Source organism: Mixophyes fleayi, chromosome 9, assembly GCF_038048845.1.
Source record: "Mixophyes fleayi isolate aMixFle1 chromosome 9, aMixFle1.hap1, whole genome shotgun sequence".
In the NCBI taxonomy this organism is placed as follows: domain Eukaryota; kingdom Metazoa; phylum Chordata; class Amphibia; order Anura; family Limnodynastidae; genus Mixophyes; species Mixophyes fleayi.
In genome coordinates this window covers 123,957,048-123,969,467 of record NC_134410.1, presented here as the reverse complement: position 1 = coordinate 123,969,467, position 12,420 = coordinate 123,957,048, and the positions used below count along the sequence as shown (strand labels likewise).

General features: G+C 40.2%; 1 protein-coding gene across 1 annotated transcript in view; it reads right to left on the bottom strand.

Annotated features, from left to right (window-relative positions):
* The window catches only part of ARAF (A-Raf proto-oncogene, serine/threonine kinase), a 56,081-nt gene extending 53,588 nt beyond the window's left edge, over window positions 1–2,493 (bottom strand). The window contains exon 1 of the mRNA XM_075185506.1: window positions 2,445–2,493. The gene's annotated coding sequence lies outside the window, so the exon portion shown is untranslated. The remainder of the gene's footprint in view (window positions 1–2,444) is intronic.
* Window positions 2,494–12,420: the final 9,927 nt, after the last annotated feature.

Sequence of the window (12,420 nt, the reverse complement as noted above, 5' to 3'; positions counted from 1 at the left end):
TACATAGAGCCAGATTCATTAAGGACATTAGGTTTGCACCTCCTCAAGGTCAAGTCTATCTCATGGACGATAGTGATGATCAAATGCAGCATTATCCCAACTAATGGTAGAATGGGCAATTCACCTGCACACACACATCTCGTTATACAACATTATATAAAAGCGACAGAGGGAGATCGCTGTGTTGCCATGGCGTCAAACGGATTGTTTATGGTATTGTTTGCTGAAGATTATAGGATCGCTACATACCGAAGAGGTAGGTGCATTCTTTTCTATTTGACTAGCGCTGCATACTTGTGTGCTTAATGCTTAAATTGTCTTTGTGCTTCAATTTATTTTCTACATTTTTAAATTTTTTAACATATTTAAAACGTGTGTGTGAACATTACCAATGATTGTCTATTTTAAAAAAGTTGTGTGCGTGTTGTATAGCTTGTAAAAGTCTTGTCTATGTTGTCTACTATGTCTGCCTATATGGTATCATACATTTGTAAGGGTTTTTTTAAAAAATTTTTTTATTAATATTGTCATGTTTCTTATATTTCATGTCATGCTTACTTTTAGATATTTTTGGACTATTTTACAGAAATTGGGTGATTACAAAACCTGCAAGGCATTAGGTCATTTATTTTTTTATCACATATAGCCAGGCATGCACATCGTGGAAGCCCGGAATCTGTGGGACGACAGGTGTCGGGTCCCCTCCAAAACTGGCAACTGGTAGCCCGTCGCTGGCCCGCGTAGAATGTCTTCAGGCCACCTATCAGTCTTTTTGAAATGTCCGATGCTGAGGGGGTCCGTGGCTATCGTCTTCCACCTCATGTCATTATGGACACCTTGCGTGTTGGGCAGAGTGACCTAGAGCCTTTGCACAACATTCTGACAGCAATACCGCCATTGACCAAACTCTTGGCGTCTGGCTCTTTCCAGACCTCAGTGGGCGTCGCGGCAGGGATGTCCCAAACCACCTTCAAGCGTGTGCTGAGGGTTGTGCTAAGGGCTTTCCTGTTGTGTATCCGGCACTTCAGCCATCGAGGAGCCCGTTGTGCTCTTAAACTGCCAGTTTGCCACCATAGCCGGCTTGTCGCACGTTACAGGGGCAGTAGGTGGTACATATGACTTATGTTTATTAGATTGTTTAAGGAGAAACCAAACAAAAGCAGGCGCTGTGAACTCAGAGAGCCTAAGAAATTTGAATGAAGGGGACGCACAGATATGCATGTATGGATTCATGATTCCGTCTGTAATGGTATCACTAGTTCTGTTCAGAGTAACCCGCTATATAGAAGTTATTACTTCCCTTATTTTAGGAAGCGTAGTGAACAATTGATAGTCCTAGTATACTTTTTGTACTTACTGTACAGCATGGACAATGCTCATTTGTTATTCTTAGAATGCATAGCAAGATACTTACCCGTTATTAAATTTAGATACATTGTGTCACGGATTCTAATTTCCTACAATTCCTGATTGGTCTCTATTATCATTAGATCTTTCATCTCCCATGTTATATATGGTATTTTGAGGACGATAATTGGAGAACCTGTGGACTTGTAGTAGTTTATACTGTTATATAGGGCCCAATATCATATGGGAAATTCTACCTATTTCAGATCTATTTTTTGGATAGAAAGTGCTTTCAGCGCATTTTAATCACTTACACTTTATTCACCTTTTATATTTCGCTATAATATTTTTATCTATTTGGTCAATAAAAGTTAAGTTTTATAACCTTGAACATGGTACAGTGTCTAATATTTCCTACTCTTGAGAGTTGAAGTGCATATTTTCAAACACAACTTTCTTATCTTCATATTCATAGTTACTGCATTTTGTTGCCTTTAGATAGCACCCTTCACATCTCTATCAAGAGACTTTATGAGAGTTATACAGAGGGAGATTCCCAGTAATCTGTGCAATGGGATTTATCTAGACTTGTTAATAAAGTGCTTTCTGTCAACCATCTCCCCTCCAAATTCTCCAACGGCAAACATAAACTCTACATTCTTCACCTGTCATAGTGCAATGGGGAACATTTAAAAAAAAATCCAAATACAAAATTACCTACTCACTAGCGATTTCCCCTTCATGTCAGCAAATCACAAGTGCCCAGTTTAGAAGATTTATCTCATGATAATTTTAAACTTAGCATTTCAACCGCATTTATTATTTATGAACAGTTGGCATAGCGATGGGCACCAGGCTTGCTCCGAGCTTTGCCGGTCTTTACATGGGTGTTTTTGAAGATAAATTTATTTGGCAGAGCAATTTCTGAGCAAACCTGGTGGCCACTATATAGATGATTTGTTTTTCATCTGGAACGTTGAGACTAGTTCTATTGATTATTTGGTTATGCAGTTGAATAACAATAAATGTAATATTACCCTCACAAACAATTATCGCAAATCTTTATATGGAGACTATAATTAGCAACAACTACCTACCCCATCAAACATCATGGATCTGTAATTTTCCTGGGGACAATCACAGAAATTGAAGTGGAATTGTTCTAGAAAAGAATAATTTGATAGACAAGCATCAGAACTCCTTCAAAATATAAAGAATTTTAGATTATTTTACATATTTTATTTCGAATTATAATGGTTTTCTACATTGTATTAAAAGAAAATGTTCAAAACAATTTTTCTGTTGTGATGTTGGATCCAGTACTGAGCCCTATTTTTTTCAGGTCATCTTTCTTTTATTTTTAAAATAACAAATAATCTCAGAAATATGGTGGCCCCCCAGCTTTTTAGGGATTAATCAGTTAAAAACAATATATATATAAATTATCATGGACACCTTCTAAGCTGTTGGACAACTTTCACTGTCGTAAATCATCCTATATCACTTGTAAATTTATTTTATATAGAGTCACTTATTTCAGTTCCAAGAGGTTCTCAATGAGAATAACGGTTTGAATGATATTTAATTTTAGGTCCACATTTGTCCATTTAATGTATTATTTATATATTTATTTTAATCAATTTGCGCATCAAGGGGTTTGATTTAAGGATATATTATTAAATTTGTATTAAATTTGTAAATTTGTATATTTATATTTATATAAATAGACCATTTACAATTTTATTTATTTTTTAATATTATGATTAAAGTTTTGTGATTCATAATTTATGACCTCCTATGCCACCCTGTCCGTGCTTCAGGGGACCGGCTGGGCTTGCCATGTCCCCTTTCTTTATCCCAAATTATTCCCCCCTAGTCGCAGTAGGAGGGGCTTGCTGCTGCCAGCGCTAGGCTCCTTTGTTGGCACCTGAGTAACTTCTGCTGCAAGTGTACCCCGTTGCTGGGCACCTGGGCTGGTACCCCTGCCCTCTTCCTTTAGATCATGGTTGCTGTGGATTTATCCACCCTGGCCTATCACACTGGCCAGAGCTGCAGGGTAGCGGCAGAGCATTGGTACTGGATGCTGGGTCCCAACCTCAGGACAGCCGGATAACGGACTAGATTGGTCTAATCTGTAGGTCACAGGAATTACAGCAGGTAAGTAGGTGTTAAAGTAGGATCTTGAAGCAGTGATGTTTATTAGCTCAAATCGTCCTAGTATGGACAGTTATACTAGTTTGTGGTACTAGTGATCTTCAGAACGTACAGATGGTATAATGATACTACTACAAGGTCAAACAGTGCTCCTTTTATACACATTCTGACATACATGTTAGCTGCTAGTAACACTGCTCCCTGATCCTAGATGGCTCCGCAAAGACTGAGATATTACATCAGATATGTAGTATCAGGATGCAATATGTTCTCCAAACTTGGATTTAAATGCAATGCAGTTAACAAAATTGCCACCAATCTGTTATTTCCTAAAACTGGCTGGTTGCATTATTGAGACAGGTTCTTCGATACAGGATAAAAACTACACATGAAAGGAAGGTAATGACCTCCTGCGGTGCATTCACTTTACATGAAAAAGGTCTGATTAGCCTTAATGAAGATTTCCTCTCGAAGCTACACAACAGATTTCCTCAAATGCCTATTGCATCAGAAACCACCTCATAAATCAGTACATATCTAATACACAGTACAACAAATCAGAAAATATAAATTGGTGCCTGCGCCACTAATTGAAACAAATTTTACAATAAGTTATTTTTACGTGACCTAGCCACAATGACACATGAGCCACATGTCATATCCCATATTTACTACTTAGGGCCCGATTCATTAAGGAACGTAAATGCCGATACGTGTTGTAGTTTGACTATTTTGCACATAAGTTAAATACTGGTTGTTTTTCATATAGCACACAAATATCAACTTTAAGTTTCAGTGTACAAATAAGCAATCAAGTATTTATGTGCTACATAAAAAAAACAGCCAGTATTTAACTTATGTGCAAAATAGAAAACTAATTTTCACCCCTTGCATTGTAACATGGTTTTGTCCAGGAGACTTAAGTAAGAAATTTATTGCCTAAGTTCCTTAATGAATCAGGCCCTATATTATTAACAGATAACATTAATTGATTTTCTTTTTCTGTGCGTCCTGTTAGACTTTATATTTCACTTATATATTGGATGTAGCCTGCAGTGTATTGTCTGTCAGAGCCCAGTGCACCTAGACCTGTATTCTTTAGAGGTTTCTTTAGATCTGATCAGGCCCTTACTTTTTAATAACATTCATTGATTTATGTTTTGTTTTTTGCATATTTCCGGAAATGCAGGCGCTATCCTTTGATCACATTGATTGATATTTGACTTTTCGGCAGACCTTAGACTTTTTGCGTCAGATCCGGTAAAAAGCCATTTCAACTGAGTTAAGTAAAACTTTTTGCACGTCAGCATGCGCAAAGTACACAGAAAAGCAGGCGTAATATTTTTGGGTGCAGAAAGCGAGAGCTTAGCGTTGCAACCTTTCACCAACATTGTGACACAAGTCTGATGCAGGAGTGTTTAAACGTGTACAAAAGTCACTGTGAGCTAATGCAAATATGCATGTAATGTCATTTTATACATTCCATCTGTGTGCTTGAGACAAGGTGGTAGTGAACTTATGACTGTTTCTCCCAGCTTCTAGGATATCTAACCCTACGGACAAGTTAAATTTCTAGGCAATATTGATTGCAGTTCAATTTTCCAACTCACTAAGGGTCATTTACGGACATGAAAGGTGAACCTGCCTAATTTTACCGCCAAATTCATTTCAAGGTGCACGCCCATTTCCTGGTTTGCGGGTTTACACTCCAGGAAATGCGCGTAGCGGACAGAGTGTGGACAGTTCACGAACCGCACTGCAAAATTACTTGGCTGCCGGATATAGATGGTCTGCAAACCAAGGTACATGCCATAAAACAGCTTACCCCCCTACATCCCAGAAATTAATACCAGGGGTAAACGCAGGATTTGTAGAGGTGGGTTTCCACACCACGCCGCCAGTGGGCGTGACCAGCATGCATGGGGGCGTGGCTATAATATTAGACAGTGCTTGGCTGCTCTCCAACTCTTTCTATCCCCATAATATACATGGGCAATGCTGCGTGCACTTCTGTTAGGGGCACGCAGCTCTCTCTTTTCAAGCAGAGCCGTGTGAAGCAGGGGCAGGGTCCAGTCACCTGAATTATACAATGCCCCAGGCTTGGATGGGGGGTTTCCAGGCACTAGGGAAGCCCTCATCAGTTTGCCTATGAATACCCTGCGCTGATCAGTCTGTGGGGGATTTTAACTATTGTTATAGATTTCAAATCTTTCTTGCATGGAGGAATATGCATTTCTCCTATCAGTAAAATGGGGAATACACTCCTAGATGCAGTTTATCTACCCGGCCAGCTCATTTAGTTAACCCTATCCCAAAATTAAATCTTGAGGGGTTTTTTATCACTTAAGTGCTTAACTACATGCACTCGTTCATACAATAAACCAGTTAGGCTTTTGTGGAAAACAGGATATAGACAAGTCGCTTAAAAAACGTAAGACCCGTTTTATCAAGACATGTACCTGCTGATTTTGTCCGTATCGTACGCAAATCCACTCCGGGCCTATACGCAACTAAACGCAGCAACCTTCAATGCAACTTCTTACGCAAAGCGCACTTACTACAGCCAATGATTTCTGGGGAGGAACAGAGAGGTGAAGGGGCGATCGCCTGTAGTCAATGGGCGTGCCAAACTCGAGCGCACGCTGCCGTGTCCAAATCGAGCTCTGCGCGTCTCAAAGTTACTTGTTTTTCTGCCATATCTCTTGCTCCAGCTACAGGGCTAGTCTAAGTCCTGACAGGTAGTGATGACAGTCTCGTATACATGCTATAACATGTGTTTGTAATCAGGAGCAACTGTAAAAATGTATTTTATGTTCAGTAGACATTAACAACATCCTAATAAATGTATTTCATGGGGGGAAAAATACATTTAAAAAAACACCTTTTTTTTAAGCTGTTTTGTCATTAATGCCTATATTATTAACAGGTGTTTTTTTTTCCTGTGTGTTCTTTTGTGAATGTATAATCCACATAGGTATAGGACATATCCTGGAGTGTCTTTTGGAGCAGAGCAGACCTACACCCGAATTTATCAGCGCACCTATCTTCAAATCTGTTCCTTGTTGAATTCAGGAGTTCGCAGAGCCAGTTTACATGATTTTAAAATAAACGCACATTGCGCACGGTATACGTGCCTTGTTGAATCAGGTCCATAATATTTAATGTACCTTGTACTGTAAATTATATAGATATTAGTCACTAAGGAGTTCTACGACCATATCAGAGCAGTAGACTGCAAGCTGAGGTGACTTCTAATATCTGTATTTATTTCCAGTAGGGGCGCAAGATTTTTTAGAATATACAAGTTTTCCTAATGAAGGCCAAACATCAGAAGTTATTGTTTTACACAAGTATTTTTTACAAGAGTTTATACATATGTATTCATGTGTTATCTAACAAATTTTACACAATTTTGTTGTGCATTTTAGTAGTATTGTGACTTTAAAGTCACCACACAGCTATATATGAAACACATTTTCCCATAACAGTATTTTTGTGACTTGAGAGGCAACAAAATATAAACCGTATTTGTGGTTCTTTCAAAACAAGGTAGTTGTTTGCATTCATTTAGCGTCACATGAAAATATGGTGCGTTCGTGGTCTGAAAACCGGAATTTGGCAAACTGACTTCCAGAACAGAGTACAGACTGAAAACTCTGTTGGACAGTCTCCAGAATAAATCCTATAATTTACTAAAATATATGACACACACTGACCAATGGAATAGACTCCAAGCAGATGTGAAGAGGATTTGTACAATTGTACAAATAAACACAATTACAATAACGAAAAAACGAGAATATCTAAAAACACATAAGCAAGATATTCAAATAAAAATGGACCGCTTGAACTATTGCACCCAATAAGACCTGGTTTTATTATCCACGACAAAAATAAAATAAAATGCCATGGTTGCGGTATTTCTTCGGATTACATTTGTCCCCCAAGGGAGCATAATGTGAAAAATGTTCAAAAGCATGAAGAGTTGTACAAGATATGAAGGTATAAGTATCATGTGAGATGGATGTACTGTCAGATCAATTCACAATGACGACTACAAACACCGTCTCTCAACTAACGTAATCAGCACTCTGCTAAGAACAGCAATCTAGCTAGACACCTTGTCTGGACTACTGCACAACGTTCCTTATGTTTGAATCAACCCATCAGTGAAAAGGTCAAGACAATCAGAACATGTAAATCCCTCAGTTCTACAAAACCTTTGCAGGAGGAAAGTTCTGTTTTGGATCTCTCTGCTTGTGCTTTGAAGAAGACTTATTTTGTTTAATTGTACATCACGATTCTACCTTCTCTAATCCTTCGACCTTAGCTTGGTCCACCACTCTTCTACCTTTTCCTATCCCTTGACCTCGGCTTCCTCCACCACTCTTCTACCTTCTCCTATCCCTTGACCTAGGCTTCGTCCACCACTCTTCTACCTTCTCCTATCCCTTGACCTAGGCTTCGTCCACCACTCTTCTACCTTTTCCTATCCCTTGACCTCGGCTTCCTCTACCACTCTTCTACCTTTTCCTATCCCTTGACCTAGGCTTCCTCCACCACTCTTCTACCTTCTCCTATCCCTTGACCTCGGCTTCCTTCACCACTCTTCTACCTTTTCCTATCTCTTGACCTCGGCTTCCTCTACCACTCTTCTACCTTTTCCTATCCCTTGACCTAGGCTTCCTCCACCACTCTTCTACCTTCTCCTATCCCTTGACCTCGGCTTTGTCCACCACTCTTCTACCTTCTCCTATCCCTTGACCTTGGCTTCGTCCACCACTCTTCTACCTTCTTCTATCCCATGACCTCGGCTTCATCTACCACTCTTCTACTGTCTCCTATGCCTTCACCTCGGCTTCATCCACCACTCTTCTACCGTCTCCTATCCCTTCACCTCGGCTTCATCCACCACTCTTCTACCGTCTCCTATCCCTTTACCTCGGCTTCATCCACCACTCTTCGATCTTCTCCTAACCCAGCTGGTTGAACTTCCCATTTCCCTATGCTGCACATTTAAAGTTCTCCCACCTGTTTCTTCACTTACTTTCCCATCTTTTGAAGTACATTCTGACCAGATTTTCCAACCCTTTCTCTCTTCATCCTGTTGTAATCTAACATTCCCCTGGTCATCCAAGAAACTCTTTGATCATTTCTCACATTTCTCAGCCTGGCTCCATCATTTCTAGTCTCCAAGATCCCACCCCATTATCTCGGATGATTTCAACATTCCGACTGATGATCCGCATTCTCTTTGCAGACAACTCTCTCTCAGCCTCTCCTTGTCGGCAGTTCCTCCTCCTCATCGTAATGGCCACTACCTTGATCTTGTTTTCTCCCAAGTTTGTTCAGTCTTGAATTTCTTGTTTCCCTCTTCAGACCATTACCTGATCTGCCATTTTTTCTCTACCACTGTAACCTCTTTGAACGATAAGTCAAACAAGCTGCCTCATACCAGCAGAAAACTGTAAAGGATTCATTTTCAACAATTTTCCACTTCTCTTCTACAATCTCCAGTTCTGATCTGGAAGTAATATATTGTCCGATCTTGGTTTCTCATCCTACCTTTCAAACCGCTCCTTTAGTGTTGGTTTCTCTGGATTCACATCCTCTCCGCATCATCTATGGGTTGGAGGACCACAAAGTCCTACGCTCTCTGCTTTTAATCTCCTGCAATACTGCTAACCACCTTTGTGTTTCAGTATCAACTCTATTCGGATGACACCCACATTTATTTATCCTCCGCGAATCTTTCGTCATCTGATTTTTGCCTGAGTTATTGGATGTCTTTCGGCCATTTCATCTTCGATGTCCTCTCGCCAACTCAAACTCAATCTTTCATCCTTCATCCCCATATCCAATCTTTGTACAAATTTTGTTACATGCATCTAAAGAATTATCTTAAAGATGCGCACGTATCTCAACACAAGACACTGCTAAAACTTAATTCACTCATAAGCTCCTGCATTGACTATTGCAATTCTCTTCTTACTGGTTTTTCGCTAAACAAAATTTCACCCCTACAATCCAACACAGGAGCAAGACTAATTTTCCCTCTCCAAATGTTCTTCTACTCTGCAGTCCCTCAAACGGTTGTCTGCACTTTACTGAATACATACAAAGCCATTACCAAAACTGCACCAATATACATCTATTCACCTGTCTCAATATATCTTCCAAGTCAACCCCTCGCTCTGTCCTAAATCTGCGCCTCTCCTCACCTGCTTCCCTTCACAGTTACAGACCTTTACTTTGGCTGCACCAACTCTGTAGAATTCCTTCCGTCGTACAACAAGACTTTCCCTACAAACGTGCCCTGAAAATTCACCTCTTTGGGCAAGCTTATTAAATTCCTAACCTTCTTAACATCCCTAGACTGTTCTACCCAATTACCATGTCTCATCATAATCATCTATTTATATAGTGGCACTAATTCCGCAGCGCTGTACAGAGAAATCACTCACATCAGTCCCTGCCCCAATTGAGCTTACAATCTAACAAAGAATAGAGTCAAATTGATAGCAGCTAATTAACCTACTAGTATGTTTTTGGATTGTGGGAGGAAACCGGAGCACCCGGAGAAAAACCCACACAAACACGAGGAAAACATACAAACTCCACACAGCGAAAGGACAGAAGTGCTAACCACTAAGCCACTGTGCTGCAATCTGTGGAAATTCAGCTCATGTATCAAATTCCTATGTTTCTATAAATTATAAGCTTGCAAGCAGGGCCCTCTTACTTTTGAATGTTTTGATAATAACTAGTGTTTGTTCTTAATGGTAAAGCTCTGTGGACAAGGTTGGAGCTATGAAAATAAATGTTAATAATACAAAAATAAATATCTGCCACTGTACAGTAAGCCTCCTATTTTAAGTTTGTTATTGGGGGGGGTGACGAGAGAACCTAAACTTCAAATAGCACAAACACATATATAGCTGCTTACAACAGGGCACTTATGGAGACTGCACTGTGGTCGGCCTAAAATCCTAAATGATTGTAAAAGAAATACTTGTTAGAAATCATGGAATTCCCAGGCAATGGGAAACTGAAGGGGAAAAAAAACATATAAGAAAAAAAATAATCTGATTGATAATAACTGTATAGAATGATAGTGGTGGTGGTGGGTGAGGGGACATTATTGTTATTTTCGGGTTGTGCTGAAAGTGGTAATACCTGCACCTAGATTTTCACCAAAGCGTATGGGTTTGCGGAGGAAGATGTCTGCGCCTAGAGAAGTGAGCACTCTCCGACAGGAGGATTTGGGTGTGTTTTATTATGGAGTGCGCCCCCAATTTTGCGGAGCAATGAAAAACGAAGTTTTATTTTGCAGTGCAGGTCTCCTAAAATAAAAAAAAATAAAAAGGTGTAAGGAGCACTTTTTTAAAGGCGTTCCTCGTGCAATTAACGTCACTGAAGGGCTTGATTTTGTTTACCAGCTCTGGCTTGGCACAGATTGCGTCGCATCTTATACTTTTAATGAGACTAATTATTACAATTGTAGGGCCCGATTCATCAAGTCACGTATCTGCCGATTTTGAGGCTATCGTATACACAAAATCACTCTGCGCATGCCCAGAATCGGCAGAAACGCCGCTGAACGCCTGTTCTGTGCGAGCGGAAAGAACACTTTTTACAGCCTATGATTTTGGGGAGTGGACTGGGAGGGGAGGAGGCGCTTTACCGTAGTGAATTTACAGTAGGGGCTTCCAAACCGAGCTCTGATTCGTTACTTATTTTTCCGTCGTATCTCTTGCTCCAGCTACAGGGCTAATCTAAGTCCTGATCAGTAGTGATGACAGTCTTGTTGCATGCTATAACGTGTGTTTGTAATTAGGAGCAACTGTAAAAATTTATTTCATGCTCAGTAGAAATTAACAACATTCTAATAAATGTATTTCATGGGGGAAAAAAATATTTTTTTTTTTTACTGTTTTAACATTAATGCCTTTATTATTAACAGGTAAGAATAATACAAGAATTTTTTTCTATTTTCCTGTGTGTTCTTTTTCAAATGTATAATCTACATAGGTATTGGTCGCATCCTGCTGCTTCCGGGGTAGTAGAGCAAATCAGACCTGCCCCCAATTTCAAAAGCACGCGCATCTTGAGATTCATGCCTTGCTGAAATCCTAAATACATGCATATAGCGGGTTGCGCTCAGAATATGTGCCTTGATAAATAAGGTCTGTACTTCGATTTCTAGGTGAGGAAGTTTTACGTAGATTATTTTGCAATAAATAAAAACGTGACATGAAAAACGCAATAGGAAACACCATCTACGCCGGAACTTTGAACATTGGTGACATTCGCTGACTGTCGCACCAACAATGGCAGCAGCAGGGGCTGTCTCTCACACATTGCCCCAGCTAAACCTGCATTATGGTCACTGTTCTCACCCATTTCCATCTTCCTCCATTCACTTGCTGGGCTGAACTGAGCATGCACACACCTGGTCTGCTCAATACTTCCTGCATCCTCTTGATTGGCTAATTGCCTGTCAGAGCTGACTATTTAAAGCATCTGCTTCTCTAAGTTGCCAGATCTTCAGGTCTACTCTCCTGTTCAGATGTCCTGTTCCCTGGCTCCTGTTTGCTTCCTGTTCTCTGAGGTCTCCAGCACATCTATCCGCAGATCATCACAGCCTTTGTGACTACTCCACTACCCTGTGGCAACGCTCTGCAGATTATTGCTGTTTGCTGAAGTCTCCAGCACATCTATCCGCAGATAATCACAGCCTTTGTGACTACTCCACTACCCTGTGGCAACGCTCTGCAGATTATTGCTGTTTGCTGAAGTCTCCAGCACATCTATCCACAGATCATCACAGCCTTTGTGACTACTCCACTACCCTGTGGTAAGGCTCTGCAGATTATTGCTACCATCGCTACCAGCCTCCTGGGTTAATCAGCACACTGC